Here is a 23,395-nt window from a genome sequence, read left to right as displayed (position 1 = left end):
AAAACATCTTTTGAAGCTACTAAAGGAAGAAGATAGTAAAAATGAGATTCTTTTAAAGGACCTCTTTCACTTGCATTCAATTGAAGAAGAGACCTAAAGAAATTAACATCACAAATCAATATAATTAATCTTACAAAAAGCTACATTTAATATTTTAAAGTGAAAAAATATAATTGTTGCTTGGATTCTTTTACTACAATCACCTCCTTCTCGTTTGAGACTCTCAATATATTTAAGAGCCCTTTGTCAATTTCAAAGGCCTAAAATAGTTTACTTTCATTGACAAGCTTGCCATCTAACCAAAGATTAAGATTCTTATCTCCTTCAAACCTGAGTATATGTTTTGTAGGCTCTGTAATAGTAATAGATTTTGTTGTCTACTTATTAGTTCATACTCATTATCCAACTCAATATGAAGATGATAGAGAGGTATTTTACTGGAGCTATAGAGATAATTGGATGGTTGATCCATAGCTAAGGATGTGACTAGAAGATTGGATTGAAAAACTATATCAATTAGAAACAAGAAGGAAAACAAAGAAGAAACTAGTAAGGAAGGGAAATAAAGAAGAGAGTGAGAATGGAGGGAAGTAATCAAACGTTGAAAAAAATTCAAATTGGATATTAGTTTTCACTTTAATGAGGATGAGTAAGATCTTCATTATGACAACCTTTGTCACCTTTATGGTGACCTAAATTTCTAAGTTTGATGTGACCATGAGAATATCATGACAATGACTTAATAACGATTTTTTATATATTTACTTACCAAAATATAATTTTTTTAAAATTTAAAAGTGATTTTATTTTTTCTTAAAATTTTCTCTCTCTAGGACCACTTACAAGGCATTTCGAGACCTAAAAACTCTCCTAATGCCTTAGATATGTGACTCAATGTTTAAGCTGCCAAAGGGTAAAAGCTGAGAAGGTCAAACTTCTAAATGAACTACATCCTCTTGATATTCCATAGATAAAGTGGGAATATATTAGTATGGATGTTATAGTTAGCTTACCTAGTATTCAAGGAGGCTATGATTCTATCCTTGTAATAATAGACATGCTTACCAAAGTAGCTCATGCTATGCTAGTTAAGACAACCCATAAAGCCTCTAATACTACAAGGATCTTCATTAATGGTATATTCCACCTTCATGGACTCCCAAAAAGGATTATTAGTGACTATGACACTCTCTTTACCTCTAAGTTCTAGACTAGTCTTTTTCAACCCATTGAAACTTAGTTATGCTTTAGCACAATAGCCTACCATCCACAAATCAATGGGGGGAAATTGAAAGGGTAAACCAAGTGTTGGAGGATATTCTAAGAGCCTATTGTGAGCAAAGAGCCAACAAAGTGTATTTAGTACTTACCATTGGTAGAATATGCCTACAATGCTTCCTTTCAACAAAGCATTAAAATGACTCCCTTTCAAGAAAAATATAGGTAAGAATGCTTATCACGTTTTACTTCTCTGATCCATCCATAAAAGTTGAAGCTCAAAAAAGAATGCTAGACGATATGCAAGAGCAAGTCAAGGCTATTTAGTAAGACATAAAAGTTACATAAGATCAACAAAACACCTACACCGATCCAAAAAGGACTAACTGAGAACCTTAAAGGAAGGCGATATGATTTTCCTAAGGGTCCGCCCTAAGAAAAGCTCCCTATTTCTTAGGAATTTCGAAAAGTTAAGTCTGAGATATTGTGGGTCTTACAGGATCATAAAGTGCTTAGAAACTCATGCATATAAACTCGACTTACCCCTTCATCTTAAGATTCAACATGTATTTCATATTATTTTACTCAAATATTATGTTCCCAACCTCGAACACATCCTTGATGATGAACAAGCTGTAATTCCAACCTAAGGAATCCTAGAAGTTCGGCGCCTGAGAGGATCCTAGAAATCATGAAGTAGCCCTTGAGGGATCCTACTCTACAAGAATTATCAATGCAATAGAAGAACTTCCCAGATGAGGATGCAACTTGGATGGAAGAATCCATCCTTTTAAAAGAACACCCCGAGTTTCTCTCGAGATTCGATTTCTCTAAGGGGAAGGGAATATAACATACTCAATTTTTTCCAAGGAAATATACTTTATTCTCATCCAAAAAATAATTAATATTAATGAGATTAATATACAATTTTAATAAATTGTGTAAGTTTTTAAAGATATTTTATTAAAAATTAATTTTCAATTTTCAAATATTTATCATTGAAATTTCTTATACTAAAAAACCAATGTTTAAATTTATTTTAAACATTTAAAACTTTTATAAATTTATAAATTTTTTTTTCAAAATTTTAAAGAAATTTTTATCAATTATATACATTTTTCATTCAATTTTCTTCATTTAAAAAATTCTCAAAGTTTTTTTTCAAAATATTTATCTATAAAAGAGAAATATATATATTATAATACTACTATAATTATTAATTAACTATTAATTTAATTTAAAAAATTTAAAAAACATGAAAAAAACTAAGATTTACTTACCTTAGGGAGTAAGCGGGGTAAGAAAGAGAGGAAAAGGCAGTGCTTTTTATGCACCAACAACTTTTATGCACCTACGCGAATGGGCAGGTTGAAAGCACCAACAAGCAGCTTTTGGATATCCTATCGAAAGTCGTATCTGAAAAGAAACGCGATTGGGATAAGAAGCTATATGTGGCAGTATGGGCATATAATACCACGTTTAAGCGAGCCACTGGCCACACGCCATTCAAACTAGTTTATGGTGAAGAGTGCGTTTTACCCTTAGAAATTGAGTTACCGACTATTAGATTTGCAATAAACCATTCTTTGGGTAATGAGGACGCCCTATTAGAGCGATTTACGACCTTAGCACACCTAGATGAAATTAAGTTGCAAAGTCTGTTACACCAAGAGGTGGCTAAACGTCGCATGAAACAGTTGCATGATCTAAAAGAGAACAAGTACACCTTTAAGCAGGGACAATTGGTTTTATATTATGATGCACGTAGGGAGCTTTTCCCAGGAAAAGTGGAGCCTAAATGGGATGGACCCTACAAAATCGTTAGGTTAGGGAAGAATAAGTCTACAGCCCTATTAGCTGATTTACAGGGACTGGAGTTTAAGAATAAGGTTAATCTTAATAAGATTAAACCTTACTATTTCTAAGTCTGCTAATACAAAGGAAATGCATTGCAGGTCCATGCTAGGAATGATCTGAGACCTGCGGAAAAGAACTTAAAAGACGGTTAATCCCTTATTTGGAGCACCCATATCTGGAGCAAAGATACCATCAGGGGAGACTCATTTGGTGGAGCAAAGGATATAAGGTGATTGAGCAAGAAGACAGAACCTTTGTGTGGGAGATCAAAGTTTTCTGCCATCACTGTTTACGACTGTTGACGAGTATCCCTGTTGAGTTCAATGAAGAAGGTGGGATGGAGCCATCAGTTCATCCTCTCAACATGCTAAACTTTGATTATCATAACTACGAATAGAGGAGTTCGCGATGGCCGGCTGTATAAACCCATTATGGACGTATACATTGTATTTTGACGGAGCGTCCAGGGGCCCTAATATAAAAGGAAGTGTGGGAGTAGTAATCCGAGACCCCCGACGAAGAGTTACAATGAAGTTAGCTGCTTATCTTGGGGTAGGATTCACTAACAATATGGCGAAGTATAAAGCCTTGATTATGGGACTGTATATTGCCAAGCAAGGTGGTATTCGTCGATTGTTAGTAAAAGGGGATTCCTAGTTGATCCTGAATCAGCTAGATGGGACATACATAGTGCGGAATCCCATTCTTTGTATGTATCATCGGACTGCGATGACCCTACTTGAGGAGTTTGAGAGAGTGTCTTTTCAGCTGATTCCCCGTCTGGAATCAGTTTGCGGATTCATTAGCAAATCTTGCTTATGAGGAAGACCTCTTCTTTAATTGTGGTCCTAGTTTGGATATTGTGATCAATGATGAAACAGGACCCGGTCGCTTGTGGGGTATGTTGTCAGAACATGCAATATATGGTAGACGATGGTTGATATGGGCGATGCAAAGAGTAGCCGAGACTAATCTACCGTTATTATCTGGGACCCATAGGTTGATTAGACATCATATTATGTGTACGCCTCTTGCTATTTATGCAGGAGGGATGGGTCATAACCTTATGCATTTAGTTTAGGGCTACGAGCCTGTTTTTCCTCCTTGGAGGGAGCCTCATATTGTATATCTGTGCTATTCCAGGGAAGGATGTGTAGGTGTTACTTTGTTTTATTTCATTAGGCCAAGAGGGCCGATTAAGTTTTGTAGCGAAGTGTTTTATTACATTAGGCCAAGAGGGCCAGTTGTCTGTTTAGTGCAGGTGCGGTTAATGGTTTTTTGTTTGAGTCCTGTGCTTGATAGATTCCGTGGAGCTGGAGGGAGCCTTTGTCGCAGCATCAACGCTTCTTGTGGCCCTATCCAGGTGATATATTTTCTTTATGAGTACTGTGGTTGTTATGCTGTATGTGTTTGTGTACTTGTTAAGGGGTTTTTCGTTTCTTGTTGGGGACCAGCGTCCAAGGCATGAAGTCCCGAGGTTTAGGTTTAGTATGTTTGAGGGAGGTCTGAGTAGTCATTGCCTCCTGTCAAGACATTGTCAGGCATTGCAAGACCTGCTTTAGAAGGGAGTTCTAGTGACCCTGTTCTGCTAGCCTGCTAGGCAGCCATTCTAGGAGTTCTTATTAGTTGTGAGGCAGTTAGCAAAGCCTGCAGAAAGAAAAATAAAGATAAAACCCTGAATATCTTTAAGAAAATAAATATTTACAAAGGTGTGTAAAACGGGGTTCTAACCCCTATCAAAAGAAGAAAAGAAAAGAAAGAAAAACTTATAAGCAGATGATCATTGCCTTGCAAAGGCCTGGTAGGTTCTTGGGGACGAGGCAGACTCGGGGCCGATGCCTTGTCTTCCTAGGGGTGGCATCTAGCTGAAAAATAACAAAACAAGGAAGGTTGGAGCGAAAATAAAAGTGAGCGTAAAAAAAGGAATAAGTGTCGCCTTGTGAGGGCTTGGTAGGTTCTTGGGTACCGAGACAGGTCCTGAGGCCGATGCCCTGTTCTCCTTGGGTCACTACGCTCAGCTCCCTCCTTTTTACATGCCCGAGTATGGAAAATAAAACCCTAAGAGAAGAAGAAGTGTGCTACAAGAAAATACTTCTTGATCAGGCTATAGGAGTCCTCGCCTAGTAGGAGCTCTTAGTTGTGTTGTCCTTAGTTAGGTAGGTAGTTCAGACCACCACTTAGGGCAACCTCTTTGACAGTTCTTTTTAGTTTGGCCGTGTTGGAGCAGTTGGATAGTGACTCGCTTCGGATCTTCTATTAGATGATGCTAGGCCTACTCCTTGTGGATGTCATGCATTGGTTATGTCAGGGGGTAGGGGGAGCATTGTGCTGAGTTTTATTATATATTTGTTTTGTATCAGCTTGATGCTTCTTTGGTTGTTTATGTGCCGATATGTTCGTGGATTCGACGGGCTGAGTCGCCCTATCCCGTGGTCGCCAATGAGAGCGGAATTTTGGTGCCGAGAAGTGCTTAAAAATAGCTAAAAATTATGAATATCAAGGGAAAAATACTCAACGTCGAAGGCAGCGGCTCGATCTAGGACGATTTTAAGCGCCAAAGTGCTTTAAAGGCGTCCGAGCGACGCTTGTTGATTTTTCATAAAATTTCAGACAGTCGTGCGGGTTGGCAAAAGTTACCGGCCAATGCGAGATGCCAAGCTGGACACCCAGGATTTTTCAGAGCTCGATTCCGAGTCCGGACGGGGAAATGGCCAAGAATTGGTCAAGATTTGAAGAGGTGGACATGAGTTGGGCCAAGTGCTAAGTGACCCTTGGGGTCTTGGAAGCATTTTATGCCAAAGAAAATCGTGGCATGAAAGATGAGTGAAAAAACGTGGAGAAAACGTGGAGGAAGATGACGCCCGAAAAATGCGCCATGAATGGATAGGAGGCATCATGGCTGCTGCAAACAACCCCCCCAATTGATCATGGGGCTTGAATCCCCTCTGTCTGTGGACTCTATCGCCGTGCTTCGCTCCTCCAATGGCGATCTCTATGAAGAATTCTGATTTCAGTCTTTCTCTCTCCTCCCTCTCTCTCCCCTAAAGGCAGATTCATGTGGTGAAGAGGAAGAATAAGAATGGATGATGGATGCTTGTCCAATGAAGATCGGAGGTAAGAAGATTGAAGATTGCTGATTGTGGACTATCATGAGCATTAACGGTGGCTGGAAATCAGTCCCGAGATATGGCAAATAAAAACCCGCAACCCGCAAAGAATGGTAATCTCATTTTTACAAAGGAAAATGGTGTTTTTATGCAATTTGCTTTATGAATTATTGTTCCCATGAGATGATTATGCATTAGAATGTTGTTTGCAATGTCTTTCAACTATTTATGCTCAAAAAATCAGGAAATCATAAGTGTTGTGGATGAAATTAGTAGTGAAAAATCCGTAAATATGCAAAATATGGGAAAATTGGGTGTTTTTGAGATATCGATGAAAAATATAATAAGACACACCAACTAAACTTGTCTTTTACTGAAAATGAACCTAAGGGCCACAGCCCATAACTCATTTTGAATTTTCAGTCATTAAATATTGAAAAAAATACAAGAAAAATAGGGTAAAATGGAAAAAAATAGAGGAAAAATGGATTTTGAGTGCCGAAAATTAAGGAAAAATAAGATTCATGTTTGTGGATGTATGGGGGGTCTGAAGTATGAGGTTTAGCCTCAGGTCAGCCCTACCTCTATGTTTTAGTGGATTTTTATGGCTTTTATGCAATAAAAATGTGAAAAATGAACCCTAAACCTATGCAATATGCACAACTTAAATGGGTGAGGGGGTTGGAGTGTATGAAAAGTGTGTAAACATTGAATGAAATGATGAAAAGCTTGCTGGTTTTTTATGCATACCATATAGATCGATTGATATTTAAAAATTAAGGACCTAGTAGCACGAGGGTTTCTCGGTGCTAGGTTCATGCAACGCCGCATACGAGTGATAGAGAAATCCATTGAAAGAAATGTTTTCCACTAAGCACCAATGCTGATTTTCTTAATTGTTTGAGCACGTGGACATTCACAATTTGCATGAAGCATGAAATTTAAGAAGTATCAGATAATACCTCCTGGATGCATAGCAATTGCTTTTTAGAGGAATATGACCAACGTTGAGTGAGTAAGGTTGTCCTAAGCTGTAGGCTAAGCGTTGGGTCTAGGGGAAAGAAAGTGAGGAAGCATGGTATATATGCTGGAAATACGTGGATCATAAAAGAGAGAAGTTTGTGTGCGTATATTATATATGTTTAGCGACGCATCGAGGGGCCAATGCCCAAGGTGTAGGAGAGTCGCAGTGAGGTAGCGGCAGTCAGCCGTTGGAGGACCTCCTATGTTTGTGCTTCGTGCTATTTGGCAATGTGCTGGGACTCCCTCTGAGGAGTGTTAATTGGGTTAGAGTTGGACTACAAGACGTGATACAAATGCAAGATGTTTAGGAAGATGATGTATGTGTCATCCACGCTCCTGGCCGCGAGGCCGTGGGGTTGTTGAGTGCATGATAGAGGTCCGGCTAGTGCATGAGCCAGTGCCGGCCCGTTTTAGGTCCCATCAGTGGTGCGTCTGTCGGGAGCCGCTTAGAAGTGGCGGTCCTCGAATCCTGGTTGTCAAGGGACTAGTTAGCAGTTTATGCCAAAGGATATTGAGATTGATCCGTTATTTATCGATAAGCATCGTCTAGGAGAAATCCAAAAGCAAGAGAGAGACGAAAGAGCTAGGCGACGTGCTGAAATTTTTAGGAGATATTCCCCTAAGCGTAGCGGTGCTGAACCCTTACGAGGGAGTGGATCTAGTGGTCTTGGTGCCACAAGCAATAAGTTAGGAGAAGGTGGAAGCCCTGGTGCTCCCCTTTCTTCCATAAGCCAGTCTACATCAAGTGCGGGAGGTGTAACCCCACTGTCCCCTATTCCTAGTGCAAATCCAATTTCCGTCATGGCGCAGCCTATTGCAATTCCTGCAGGAACGACGGATTTGCCAGCTCTAGGTTATCCGCTACCCATTTTTAATGGGCTAGTTGAGGAAGATGCGGAACTCCACATTAGGGAGTTTCAAAAGCTGATGTTTGACTATCGCATCCAAGAAGGACATTTAATGATGTTCTTCAACATGACTCTCAAAGGAAGAGCTGCCATATGGTATCATGGTTTAGAAACCGGAACCATATTGAATATTGATTCATTTTATGGAGCTTTTCAAAGGGAGTTTGCCCCTGAAAGGGGTGCGCAATATTGGTTGCGTGTACTCAACGTAACTCGCCAAGAACCACACGAGGATATTCGTGCTTATACGAAGAAAATAAAAGAGGTTTTCCGTAAGTTGGACACCTCTATTCCTATCCCCGCAGCTGCCCAGTTGCAATATTTCCTACATGGTTTGGACTTTAACATCTAATTGCAGTTGAGTAGTGTCCCTTTGGGGGATATAGATACTGCCATTACAAGAGCACAAGAAGTGGAATCCCGACTACAAGCAGCCTATGCCTCTTGAGGTAATTCGAATATGGGTCTAGCATTGGGAAATAATATGGCGACGACCAATGGCAGTAGTAGCCAAGGGATAGCGATGGCTAATCCTAATGGGAGAGGGAACATGATGCAGAATGTGCCTTTATTACCAGCTCCCCCTAGCATGTCGATGCCTACGGGCAGTCAAATGGCTCCAAATGGTGGAAGCCAGGCAGTTAATCCTAATACCATGCATGTGGTTCAACAACCAGTGCCTAATCGAATTGTTAGGCCGATGGAACGACAGGGTAATGATCAAGGCTACGAGTCGAGCACTTCCAATGTTCTTGGCGAGGTTAAGGACATGATGAAGCATTATACCGACATGATTACGGAGCAGTATCGACAAATAGCCGTTGATGTCAGCTTTCTTAAAAAACAACAAAATTTGATAGGAAGTAGATACCCAGATGAGGGTGCACCTTCGCGGTTTAGTTGCAAATGGTGTGGTGGGCAACACTATCCAAGAAATTGCCCAAATGTCAAGTGCGACATCTGTGGAAAATCCGGCCATTTAGCAGCCACTTGTTGGAGTAAGATTAGTTCCCTCTAGCGAGGTAGTCGGCAACTAGGGCCTGTTAATCATCGTGCGCAAGGAAATGATTCCCAGCGAGAAGACGAGCCTAAACAAATACTCCAACGACCAAAGACTATAGTAGAGAAGTTGCCTAGTGGTAGTGGGGTTAGTTTGATTGAGGTTGTGCGCGTTAATGATGCTGAAACCTCTAATCTGCAAGCTGTCCTTACAAGAGGTCAAAAGGGTAGAGAGGCCGACAAGGATAAGCCTGTTGACAGAAACCCTAAACAAGGCGACAAAGGAACGCAAGTTTTGGATCCTGCCATGGAAGGGGGCGCTTTAATGACGCTGAAACCTCTAATCTGCGAGCTGTCCTTACAAGAGGTCAAAAGGGTAGAGAGGCCGACAAGGATAAGCCTGTTGTGAACGGAAACCCTAAACAAGGCGACAAAGGAACACAAGTTTTGGATCCTGCCATGGAAGGGGGACCTTTAAAGCCCGTGGAGAGTAAAGATGATGTTAAGAAGGATAAGGAACCACCAAAGAAGAAGGTGAAAGTTAAAAAAGAGGCAATAAAGCCGGTTCAGCGACGTAAAGAGCAGATGGTTTGGCGTGAAAAGCGAACTCTATCGAACTGTCATGAATTCGATTTGGCGAGCTCTCTTTGCGAAGTCAAGCCGGATGTGAATCTTTTGCAGCTTATTAAGCTTTCTCCAGGAGTACGTAAGGAATTTAGAAAGATCCTGTGTACCGGGTATATCATAGAACCTTTGGGTATTGCGCGAGTTGGTGATGATTAGTTCGAGCATGCTGAGAAGCATTGCCCAAGGGTTGCAGCCTATGTCGATGGGATATTAGTAGATTATGCCATTGTCGACACGGGATCATTTGTTAACATTATGAGTTCTGAACTGATGGAAAGGTTGGGTCTTGCGATCCAGAAAGATACCTCCACAATTCTCAGAATGGCGGATGATAGTTTGAGACAGCCGGAAGGCTGCATTACTAAGGTCCATGTCATTGTTGCAAATGTAGAATGCCTGTTGGACTTTAGGTTGATTCGTTTTGCAGGGCGTTCAAGTTACCAAGTATTACTCGGATGACCTTGGATCTTGCAAGCGGACTGCCAAGTGGATATACCTGCCGGTCGGCTGATATTCGGCAGAGGTGCCTAGCGCGTGGTGATTGATGCTTATCTTGAGTCCCCGCAGAGTGAGAGAGCTCCTCTATCTTCTACAAAATTGGAGACATTAGAGGATTTATCTGCCAGTGAGACATCATCGAGTGATGAGTCCAAAGAGGGATCCACCACAGAAGACATCTATCAGATCACTCTGAACGAGCCAATAAATTTCTTCCAATAAGAACTTACACACTGCACTAGTGGTCTTCGTTCTCAAAGATCTGCCCTCAACATGATTGGTAAGATCTTCTCTAGCCAAAACAATATACCTCATCTGCCATAGACCCATAGGCATAGTAACCAAATCAACTACCCACTTATAATGAATGCATAGCGGATAGGTCGGATGAAGCTCATCTCGATGACGCACTACCAAATACATCTGGCAGTCTCTGCAAGTCTCAACAAAGTGAGAACACCCCCAGCTAGCTGCCAACCCTATCCAAGGGGGTTTTGGATAGCCACGTCGGGAATGTGGACCGAACCCATCATGAGAGGTCTGTTCGTAGAAACATTTGTTCATAGGAGGATGCTCGGGTGCCAGGGGGCTCAGGCTCTGGCTATAAATCTCTTGCCTCTGGGTCCCACTCAGATGGTCTACATGGCTTAGGAAGGAATCTTGAGGCCCTGTTACTAGTGGAAGGGCCGAAACTTGGAGGAAAATAGGACGTCTCCTTACGGATTGCGGGAATCATCCTATGGATGGGTTTTGTATCTTAGTTGAAATTTTAATATAAAGTTTACTTTCAAGGAATTTGTTTGATCTATTTTTGTGTTAGTGCATAGAATTACGTAAAGAAATATATGACTAACGGGTTAATTAAGGAAGCTGCTTGTATGTGTTACCACTAATGTGCCCTTAGGCAAGTGGGAAACTAAATTTATGAAGGGAAGCAGGTGGGGGAACCCCCAATGGGTCCGAGGGTCATGTCAATTTGCAAAGATTGAAGCAAATGCAATCAAGACAGATTAGTCCGTGGCCTACCGCATTTTGGATATGTGAAATTTGATCATTTATGTGAGGCTTGTCAATTTGGCAAGCAGTCTAGATTGCCATTTCCAAAGAGGGGGAGAATAAGCAACTATCCTTTGGAAATGGTACAATTAGATATTTGGGGCCCATGTCAGAATGTTTCCATGAGCGGAAGATGTAGATTCTATATTACTTTCATTGATGATTTTAGCAGAATGACTTGGGTGTACTTTATGCATCATAAAAGTGAAGCATTTGAAAAGTTTTTGGAATTTAAATCTATTGGCTAAAAAGTAGTTTGGATGCTACATAAAATGTTTTAGGTTAGATAATGGTGGAGAGTACATGTCATATGAGTTTTGTGACTTCTTGAGAGATCATGGTATCAAAAGGAAATTGACATGCATGTATACACCTCAGGAAAATGATGTGGTTGAAAGGAAGAATCGGATCATTGCAGAGGTTGCAAGGGAAATGATGAACCAAATGAACATGCCATTGTCATATTGGGCAGAAGCAGTGCATATTGCAGTTCACATTATGAATAGAACACCTACAGCCTTGACTCATAATATGTCACCATATGAGAAAATGTATGGCAGGACACCCAGTGTTGCATACTTTAGAGTCTTTGGATGTGTTTATTATGTTCATGTTTTGGATGATTTGAGAAAGAAGATGGAACCAAAGGATGTAAAATGCATTTTCCTTGGATATCCGGATGAGAAGAAGGGATACAAATGCTATGATCCAGTGAGTAAGGAAGTATACATAAGCAGGGATGTCAGATTCAGTGAATATGAATCATGGTACAAGCCCAAAATTGCAGTGGATGTTGATTCCTATGAAAGCAGTGATGATGATGGCTATGGAATGAAAATTTCAGCAAACAAGAAGGGTGAAAATCAGGATGTGGAAGATGCTTTAGGACCTCAAGAGAATGTGGAAAGCAGTGGCAGTTACAATCCATGTTGTAGGTTGAGAAGTGCACAAAGGAGTGTAGAAGTTGTGAAAGGAAAGAGACCTATGGCTGAAAGTTCAAAAAATGAATCTATAGATGATGAGTATGGCATTCCGCATGTTAAAACACCTAGCATTAGAAGTGCAAGAAAGTATGTTCCACCACATGCTAGATCAATTGAGACACTAATGTCAGAAAGAGTAAGGTATCCAATTGATAGATTGACTTCATGAAGATGCATTATGCATACATGGTTTCTTATGTACAACATGTAGAGCCTACTTGCTTTGAAAAAGTAGCAGAGAGCAAAGAGTGGAGACAAGCAATGGATGAAGAGATGGATGCACTAAGGAAAAACAAGACTTGGGATTTGGTGAAATTACCTCATGGCAAGAAATCCATTGGATGTAAATGGGTTTATAAGGTCAAATGTAAGTTAGATGGTTCCCTTGAGAGGTATAAAGCAAGACTGGTTGCAAAAGGATATGCACAAACTTATGGTTTGGACTATGAAGAATCATTTAGTCCAAGAGCTAAAATGATGACAGTGAGATCGGTGATTGCCTTGGCTTCTATCTATGGTTGGAAGCTTTATCAAATGGATGTGAAAAATACATTTTTGAATGAAAACTTAGAAGAGGAAGTGTATATGGATTAGTCAGAGAGCTATGTAGATCCAAAATACCCACATTTTGTATGCAGGTTGAAGAAGGCTTTATATGGACTGAAGCAAGCACCAAGAGCATGGTGTGATAGAATCAACAAATTCTTATGCAATATGGGATTTCAGCAAATCAAAGCATGTGGATTCACCTCTCTCAATGCATAAAGTACCAATTTGTTCTATGTACAATACTATAAGACTCCCTAGCCTTCTATTTCTAGCATTATATGTCAGCATAGAGCAATATGCATGATTGCACTATCAATTGCATACATGGCATATAAAATTCACACATGACTATGAGGATTCAATCAATGGGTGTTAGAAATCACATTTCCCTCTAGTATTTCTAAATTGAGCATGAGAGAGTGCAAGAAAGGTTGAGCATGACTAGTCTTCTCTTCAATCAACTAAGAGATGAGGATTGAGAGACATTACGACAAATGGAAATGGGTACCATTTTCCTATATACACATGGAACAAGCCTATGCAAACACAACACATCACAATATTGCTATTATGTGAACTTTAGTATAAGGCTCCATGGCTTTCCATCTTGCACCTATGCTAGTTGGGTTGGGCTATATTATTGCACCATCAATTGTCACCTTCGCATAATCCCTTTGAGCCCTTAATCTTTTGATTTTCTAAATTAGGTGTGTGATAATAGTTTATCTTTCTTCTTGAGTGGTGAGAATTTGGGGTGAGCACGTGTTCTATGATTTCAAGTGGAGTGCTTGGTAAGCTAAGTGATGCAAGCTTCACCAATAATAACATGATGGTCTCTAATAATGAATCTACCTCCCTAGGAATTGCCTCATGGTCCCTTCCATAATAGATATATGCACATCTCGGGTCTCCACAGTTTCGTTATCATGTCTTTTGAGAAAAGTTCCCAGCTAACCGGGACCACCCTTCCGTAGGATGGACCAAGTCACGTCCACTGCACTTTCCTAGGGTTGCTTAGTTATCTAATTACCTACCACATTATGTTTGACATGCAAAAGCAGCTTCTTTAATTAACCAATTTAAACATAGGTTCCTTCACGTAACTTAGGCACTGACATAAAAAAAACAATGTCAAGCAAGTTCCTTTTTCAAATATTTGATCTTTATTTATCATAGTCTTGGAATACATCAAGTATCTTGCCCGAAGGCTATCCCAGTACTTTATGTGAGGCATACAGAAGATGGTATGGTTGTTGTTGTCATCTATGTTGATGATCTCATTATTACATGTACACTTGAGAAGGAGATCACTAAAGTCAAGCATGGATTACATAAAGAGTTTGATATAAAGGACCTTGGTTTGTTGAGATACTTCTTGGGTATTGAGGTTATTGACACCCCTCATGGTATATGGCTGATACAAAGGCAATATGCATTGGAGATGTTGGAAAAATATGGCATAACAGAATGCAAACCAGTTGATACACCATTGGATCAAAATGCTAAGTTGATGGATGATGAACCTTATGTTGAGGATGTAACTATGTTTAGAAAGATGGTTGGTAGTCTTATCTACTTGACCATTACAAGACCAGACTTGAGTTATGCTGTTGGATTGATAAGTTAGTTTATGCAGAAACCATGCAAATCACATTTGGATGTAGTGAGAAGAGTTTTTAGGTATGTGAAGAAGAAAGTTGGCTATGACTTGTTTTATGAAAAAGGAATCAAGCCTACATTGTTTGGATACTCAGATGCAGACTAGGCAGGCATCTCTATGGATAGAAGATCTACTAGTGGCTATGCATTCTCATTTGGTTCAGCCATGGTAAGTTGGAGAAATAAGAAGCAACCTACAGTTGCTCTATCAAGCATTGAAGTAGAGTATAGAGGCATGGCATTGGTTGCATGTGAGAAGACATGGCTGAGATTGATCTAATATGACATGGGGATAGAGATCGATGGCGGAGTCATTATGTATTGTGACAATGTTAGTAGCATTATATTGGTGGCAAAGAACCCAGTCTATCATGAAAGGAAAAAACATATAGAAGTGCACTATCACTTCATTAGAGAAAAAGTCATTGATGGAGAGATTGACTTGGTCCATGTGAAAACAAATGACCAAGTTGTTGATATCTTTACCAAAGCATTTGGTAAATATAAGTTTGAGTACTTCAGGAGTGCACTTGGAGTCTTATGTGTGAAAGCTCATTTTGAGCTTGAGGGGGAGTGTTGATAAATATGACATATCCTAAGTCATATCTTAGGATGTATGTGTCTAAAGTAGAAGCACATGTGAAGTGTCCTTAAGTTGGGGGTATCTATCACTTTGAGGATAGCACTTGTTGTAGACTCTAAGAATGGAAGAAGGATAATGAAGGAGAAGATAGCATGTAGCCCGTGACCATCACTACCTGCTCCATCCTGGTCTTCCTCTACTTTAAGTTTATCAGAGGAGGAAGATGGCATGATAACAAGAAAGGGAGAAGATGATATGGAAGGGGGGAGGAAGCAAACGACGTGGAGGAGATGACGACGATGAAGAAGATGATGATTTCAAGGAGGGAGGCCACGAGCCTACCACCTCCAGTCCACAACAATGCTGCCACGTAGTCCGATAGGTGGTGGGTAGGGAAAACCACCACCACTCCACTCGGGCCCACCCCCCACCCCAAAAGCAGGCCGCATGATGGTGGTGGGAAAATTTGTTCGCCCAAATGAGTTGAGGGCTCTATATCATGGCGTTCACCCCCCAATAATACCCCTCCAACCCCTATACCCCCCTCCCCCCCAATCGCAAGGGGCATAGAAGGACTTAGGAAGAGGCTTAACAGCCTGAGCACTGGAGAGAGAGAGAGAGAGAGAGAGAGAGAGAGAGAGAATAATCCAAGGGATCTCCTTTCCTTCCCCTCCTTAGAGGGTGACCACACATGTTGCTCTTCTCCTCTTTCCCCTGCAAGTTTAACTCCCATCTCCCCGCAAGTTTAACCCCCATCACAATCAAGAAAAGTCACCCTGACACACTACCTCTCCGACGAAAAAGAGAGAGAGAGAGATTTATAAGCTGAAAGTATGGCCCAAAACGGAGGGAGACACGCATCAACAGTAATCCCGCATCCAAAAATGGAGCCACTGGCCAGGGCCTTTCTGCGAATATGAATACAACGTCGGGTTTGGATAATTCATATCCGAATATCCAGGTACTAATTTCCATCTCCGCTATTCATTGAGACATAGGTTATACCACCTTGGCATGTATATGAGTTCATTTTAATAAGTAACCTGATTGTAACGTGTTTGCTTGTCCACTTGTGGGACACGTCTTAGCAGCCCATTGGGAAGAGAGTCTAGAAAGCACTTCCTGGCACTCGCAAGGAATGTCACAGGGTTTGCGATCTAGGTCTTCCCGAGTCTGCCCCGAAGCAGAAGTATCCGGCTGTTCCCACTTAGGACTGACCTGAAGTCAGGGTTTTTTTTTCCCCTACCAGCCAAGTCTCTAGGAAGTAGCTAGCATCGAGCTCCAGATGAACCACTTTGAGTAGGAACCATGGGATCAAAGCAGATTTATGCTGCACTTGGTTCATGGAGAATGGGAAACGAGAGGGATGCGAAGCTCAACCTTTGTGCCCATAAGGCATAGTCCCATTCCGCTCCCCTAAAACATCATAAATCGGGATTCTAACTCTAATCAGGATTGTTGCTCCGCCAAGTTTTGCCCTAGACTAGTACACCGGCCTCGAGATCCCATCTCGAGTCATGTCGGCCTCTTGACTGCAAGCAACATCCACGGAGAGACCTCTCGCGGCAGGTTCGGTCCATGTTCCCGGTGTAGCTAACAACCCCCTTGGATAGGGCCAGGCAGACAGTCGGAGGTAACTGAACTTGCCTCTCCCTCCAAGCTATTAACTTGAAGTATTAAGTGTTTGGTCTTGAATTAGTTCCTTGAGCAAAGAAGTTCAAACAATGTACCTACGTGTACAATCACGATCATTTCTGTGGTCGTTCGTATGACCAATTGCTAAGGTGTGATTCCTTCTTCCCGAATACTCCCAGCATTTGATCCTGGATCGTTCACGACTTGGCAAGATTCCAAGGGCTTGGCAAGCTAGGTTGCTTGTTTACCCTTTTTCTTTGCGTTAGGGTTTGTACCCTACTGACCCCAATTATCATTACCTTAGGTCTCCTTGTACTATAGTCAAATAGATCTTGGACAACCCCGTCGTCCTTGGTTGGTCAATTTGCTTCTTGGCAATTCACAATTTCCCTAAGTTTGACAAATCGGTCCCCAAGAGAGAGTTGTATTAGGGCGACTACTCGAATCTAACTTGTAATTAGATCTCACCTTCCTTGACCTAAACACCTATCTTGAGGAATTACATCTCCTGTCATTTGGCATTCTTTGTCTAAGAATACCTGTGATCAATGTATAGGATTTGGGAGTTCCATGGACCCCAATCCAAAACCCTGGTCCCACTAGGTTGAAGATTGATTTGGCTCTAGGATTTCTTGTGAGATCTTAATGTTTGGTCCTTTGATCTTTAAGATGAGAACCTTAAGATCACGTCCTTTTCCCTTATGGACCGCTTGTCCCTAGTAAGATTGTCTAATCAGACAATTCGATGATTGTCTGAAATTATCCTCTCCGAATATCCAAGGCATAGGCCTTGATCGATAATCCAACCTAGAGTTTAACCTATTGATTTATCTTGGACTAGGGAAACGTCCTTGTTCCGTAGTCTAAGGTCGTAATGACAGTTTGCAAGAAACTCACTTGGTCGCTTAACATCCTTTGTTTGTCGATATTACTAGTATTCATGTCCTAAGGCCTAGTACCCTCTCTTACTCGCAACATAGAACGATCTAAGTACGAGAACGCTGGATTAACTTTGCAAGCGCAATACTAAGCAACATTTTAACTTAACTTAACCTATCTTTTCATATTGAATGTAACTATCATTTCATACTATTGCATCCTATATGCTTTTCATCAAATGAAATATAACCCTTTTTCTTTTCATACATCTACTTATGCATGCAAGTTATGCTATGTAAATTTACAATACTATAAAAACATAATCTTTTCTTTTCCCATGCAAGTCACGTAAATAAGAATGCAGTTGCTTATGCGAATTCTAAATAAAATATAACTCTTTTATTCCTCTCCATAGCAACTATCTATTCTTTAATTAAACATCCGGTCATCACAAGGGATTTTTATTGCAAAAAATGCATTGTATACAACATAATTCATTCTTTCCAACGTAAATTATCCAATGCAAACCTTCCAATGCACAAGAACATCGCAATTTATATTTAAGCTATATGCGAGATGCAACTGGGATATTATTGCATAAGTGCATCTTTTAACACATGAACCATATATTCAAAAATGCAACAACCTGAACATCTGCAGGAGGGGTATTATCGATTCTTGCACTTCGGGTGGGGACTTCTGCATGTGCTCCTCTTGTGTGGAACTTTGGGGCCATCGCAATTGGGATTTGGGAATAAGTCGGGCATGTGGAGGGTGTGCTGAAATTTTCTGCAAGTTGGCAGTCCTTCCTTCACGCAAGGGAACTCCCTTCACAAACGAATTGTGTCCTTCACGCGATCTGCGGGTGAAGCACCCCTAAGAAGGCTTTAGTGGAAGCTTCTTAAGAAGCTTCTTTAGTTTCTTCCTTTCTGTCAGTCAGGCCTAATAGCATCTCCTCCTCCTCAATGATGCTGCGAATGGTGATGATGACGAAAATGATGGTGATGAAGGTATGTGGCGGCGTTCGGCAGCCTGGCAGTAAGAGTGGAAGAGGGGGGTGCATGTCCCCTCTTCCACTCTTACTTCCTCTCTCTCTCTCTCCCTGACATGCTGTCGGTATGGGGAGAGAGAGAGGTAAAAAAATTTGAACTAATTTTAAAATTTAAAAAAAAGGGGGGGTTTTTATGGGAGAGGCACGGGAAATGTTACACCGATTCACACTAAGTACAAACTAAGTCTAAAGTCACAGACTTATTTAATGTCCACATGTAGTATAGCTGGACATCTAAGTGTTGGGTACACACAACCGAAAGATAGTAGAGTTGAGCTTGAAGTCTTAACAATCAGTTCATGATGATTCTTCACAAAGGACATATGCTGAAAAATGGAATGTAAGACACTACTATTGCTACTGGATCTGTGCATGATGTATCTGCCAATGTGAGTCCTTGGATAGGTAGATTACATTGTCATGGATCACAATCCACTAACATGAATATGTCAGTGAGGGTGAGATTGGACATGGATAAAGGCAAAGGGAAGGCACTTGATGTTGTAATAGGTCTATTGACATTAGGATATGATTCCATTGATAGTCTAGATAGTGAGTTTGGAATACTTGCAGTTATTACACTTGGTGTTAAGCAGAGGTATGTACCGCCCCATGAGAGAGAACAATCACATAGTGCACCTAAGCTATGAAGATTGTAGAGAGAAAAAAACCTGTTGATAGATTTATTTATAGTGGGTACTTATCTAGACACTATGTTTACATGATAGAAGTGATGAAGTACAAAGAACCCACATCATTTGTAGAAGCAGAAGGACGAGAATTGGTGTAAAGAAATGGATGAAGAGTATGATGCTTTGCTAAAAAATGGAACTCGGGATTTAGTTAAGTTTCCTGAAGGCAAGATGTCTATTGGATGCAAGTGGGTTTACAAAATCAAATGTAAACTAGATGGCTCGCTTGAGAGATACAAAGCCATGTTGGTTGTGAAGGGTTATGCTCAATAGTATGGGCTAGACTATGAAAAGGCTTTTAGTCATGTTGCAAAGATGGCAATTGTATAGATTGTCATTGCATTAGCTGCATCCAAAGGTTGGAATCTATATCAGATGGATGTAAAGAATGCTTTCCTAAATGGTAACTTAATCGAAGAACTCTATATGGATCAGCCACCAAAAGGATATGTACATGTTGAATATCCATCTTATGTTTGTAGATTGATGAAAGAATTGTATGTATTGAAATAAGCACTACGGGCATGGAATGCAAAAATCAACTCATTCTTATAGAACCTTGGATTTTAGATGGGTAAAATTGATCGTATCTTGTTTACCAAGAAGACAGAGAATGGCTATGTGATTTTGGTGGTTTATGTAGATGACATGGTCATTACAGGTGATGACATACAAGGCATTGATGAGATCAAATCTATGTTGGAGGAAAAATTTCAGATAAAAGATATGGGAGAGCTGAACTTTTTTGTTGGTATTGAGGCCCAATTGCCCAAGTAGCTCCCTACCTTTCCACCCACATGAACTCAAACTTTACCACCAAACTAATGAATGAAAAAAATTGTATTGTAATTTTAATTGGCTAAAAAGGTTACAACATTTTGCAAGATTGTCACTAAATGGGGGTGGGGTGTGCCTTTTGCTTTTTGGGTTTTTGTCACTTTATTGGCCCCTTTACCCTATGGAATATCTTTTTTGGACATTTTGAGTTCTTGATACATTCCTTTTGCAAGGTGATAATAGTTATAATCCATACTATACATTATTTTAGCTACGGCTAAGGAAGCTCTCAAAACCTCTGCATAGGTACTTAAGTCTATGACTTTATTCCAAACCTATTCACATGCTATTTAACATGCAAAAATTTGGTAGGCACATTTTGGTATCTGAATTTGGCTAGTTTGCTACACTTTTACAAAATCTAACATCATGTGTATGTCTAAAGAATTTAATGCATTTTTGGATGAATGTGAGATAAAACACAAATGTCCGATGCCATTATGAGGAAAAAAAAATAACACCTAGAGTAAAACCAAATAGCATTGCCAATTGATAATTACTCATATCCAATATGAGACATACACCGCAACAGCTCTTACTAATGACTCAAAGGGTTTTATGCTCATTTAATTAAAAAACATACAAGCTTAGGCCACAATATAGTGAAGCACAATATGTAGGGGCATTCTCATGGCACAACTCATTTAGAGATGATTTGATGTCCTTGACACCATGAGGAAAGGCCTTAGGGAGGGGTGAAAAATAGGGCACTGTATAGACAAATCAACATTCATCCTTTGATATAGTATCTCCTTCATGTAGTATAAACTCATTATTAATAGGAAGACACTTTACATCTAGGGCTCACACGTCATATGGACACCTCAAGAAATCTAGATGTTGCAAAAGTAGTATGCATATAATATGTTGGAAAGTATGGTATGCAAGAATGCAAGCCCATGGATACTCCATAACAATTGATATAGGAAATGAGATTGAGAATGTGACTATGTATAAACAAATGATTGGTAGCTTGATTTATCTTACTATCACTGGACCAAATCTCAATAATTCAGTTGGGTTGATCAATTAGTTCATGGAATAGCCAAGGAAGCCTCATTTAGATGTAATGAGAAGGATTATGAGGTATATGAAGGCAACATTACACTATGGGTTGTTCTATGAGCATGGCAAGAATCTTGAATTGACAGGTTACAGTGATGCGGATTGGGTTGGATGTGCTTACGATAGAAGATTGAGAAGTGGATATGGATTTTGACTTGACAACATCATCATTAGCTGGAGTAGGAAAAGGTAACCCATTGTGGCTCTCACAAGTAGAAGAAAAATATAGAGGTGCTAGTTTTTGTATATGTGGAGAGAGAGAGAGAGAGAAAGAAAGAAAGAAAGAAAGAAAGTTATATTAACGTCTTCTAAAGACCAAAACTGGCCTATGAGACAAACTGTGATACAACTGATGAGGTCCAGCTATCCAAAATAAAAGTGCTGAATGAAAAGCTAAAAACTGGAAACTGAAAATACGGTGCTGTGAGTGTGATAAGTGTCGTATATGTGTATCTGCGTATGTAGCTCTGGTACTCCAGATAATGGCTACAAAAGGGGAACAAATGTCGGCTGTAATAGGGGAACAACTGTCGGCTGTGATAAAGTGGTGCGATGTGTATATGTAACAGATGCAGGGAGATATACTATCCTGGGATGTAGTAGCAGTCGTCGAAGTCGCTAATAGCAGGTGATCCCTCCTGGATGCAGGATGTGGTACATCGGCGGTGGAGAAAGAGCAACCTGGAGATCTGAGATCCAATGTGTCGAGTGTCGTCGGATCTCAGTCTGCTGTCGATGTAGATCAAGAATCCTCCGGATCTCCTGTCGGTGTGGCTGTGGGGATCGAAACCCCCGGATCCTCGTGCGACGTCGGGTACGCTGGTCCTCAGCCTATTGTAGTGTGAGCCCGGAGGTCTGGCTGGAGGCTGGTATAGTAGCTCTCACTCTGTCTGTCTGAAAGAACTGTGTAATAATCGTCTGGGTGGGCCCCTCTCTGACTGGGACCCGCTGTGTGCTCTGCTCTCTGATGTGCCATGCCTCTCCCAGAAAATGGCCAAATGATCTCTGATCCATATCAGTCATACATCCCTGAAGTGAGCTGCTCAATGTGTATCTAGATCTCAACTCTGAGTATGCCGGGCATCTGAGAACAAAATGCTCCTCACTCTCCACCTCTGATCTGCAAAGGGGGCATATCCTCTCCTCCCGTGGGATGCCACTGGCTCTGCCACTCTGAATCATAAGCTGATGTGATGATACCCTGAGCTGTCCAATAAGAACTCTCAATCGATGTGGCATATAGATCTGCATATATCTCGGAATCTCTATGAATCCCTGCTCTGATATGGTCAAGAACTGTGTATAATAATGTGCCATCTTCGATGGCAGTGGCTGTGCAGGGCTGACCCATGTCCTCTGTATATAAATATGCCATATCTCCTGTCTGATGACTCTGTTCCTCTCAGAGAGAGAGAGGGTATAAGTGGGAGCCTGAGTATCATATAGAAGAGGTGGGAGTCTATCAATGTCCAGTCCATGTCTGTCAAACCAAGCTCTAGTCTGTGCATACCATGATGTGGTATCCCCCGCTCGAGCCATCTCCTGAGATGCCATATATGCTCTATATGCAATGCGATCTCTGTCCATATCCTGAAATCTGTGTAGGAAACAGACTGTCTGAAATAATGCCTCGACTAGCATGGGCGGTGTGGCAAGCTCTGCTTGCACAATGTCATGTGGGACTGAGGCCTTGCTGCGAATCAATCTAGATATCATGATCACTTGAGGTCTCTCCATCAATGTCCATACATAATCGGTAAGGCCTGGCCCCCATATAGCTGCTCCATATATCAGTGCTGGAGTGACTAGAGTATCAAAGAGCCACCCCTTGGTGCGGGGCTCCTGGAAGTGTGCCTGATAACATTGTCGCTCCATAAGAGCCAATGCTGAGTATCCTCTAGTGAGGCGGTCACGAGCTGCCTGTGTCATCGAGAAAGTCCCTGAAGCTGCTGTAAAGGTGACTCCCAAATATACATATGATCCAGTGACCTCAATACTCCCTCCTGCTGCCATGAAAATACTCTGTCTGCGTATCTGAGCTGATGTATGGAATATAAGAACCTTGGTTTTACCAAGGTTCACTGTCATGCCTCTCTGTATGCAAAAATCATCCAATGCTAATAAATGCTGCTGTAATCCCTGAGCTGAGTCTGAGACCAACACAATGTC

Source organism: Lygodium microphyllum, chromosome 19 (assembly GCF_053477565.2).
Source record: "Lygodium microphyllum isolate KBCC chromosome 19, Lygodium_microphyllum_v1.1.10, whole genome shotgun sequence".
NCBI classification, from domain to species: domain Eukaryota; kingdom Viridiplantae; phylum Streptophyta; class Polypodiopsida; order Schizaeales; family Lygodiaceae; genus Lygodium; species Lygodium microphyllum.
Note: the sequence above shows the minus strand (reverse complement) of the source record.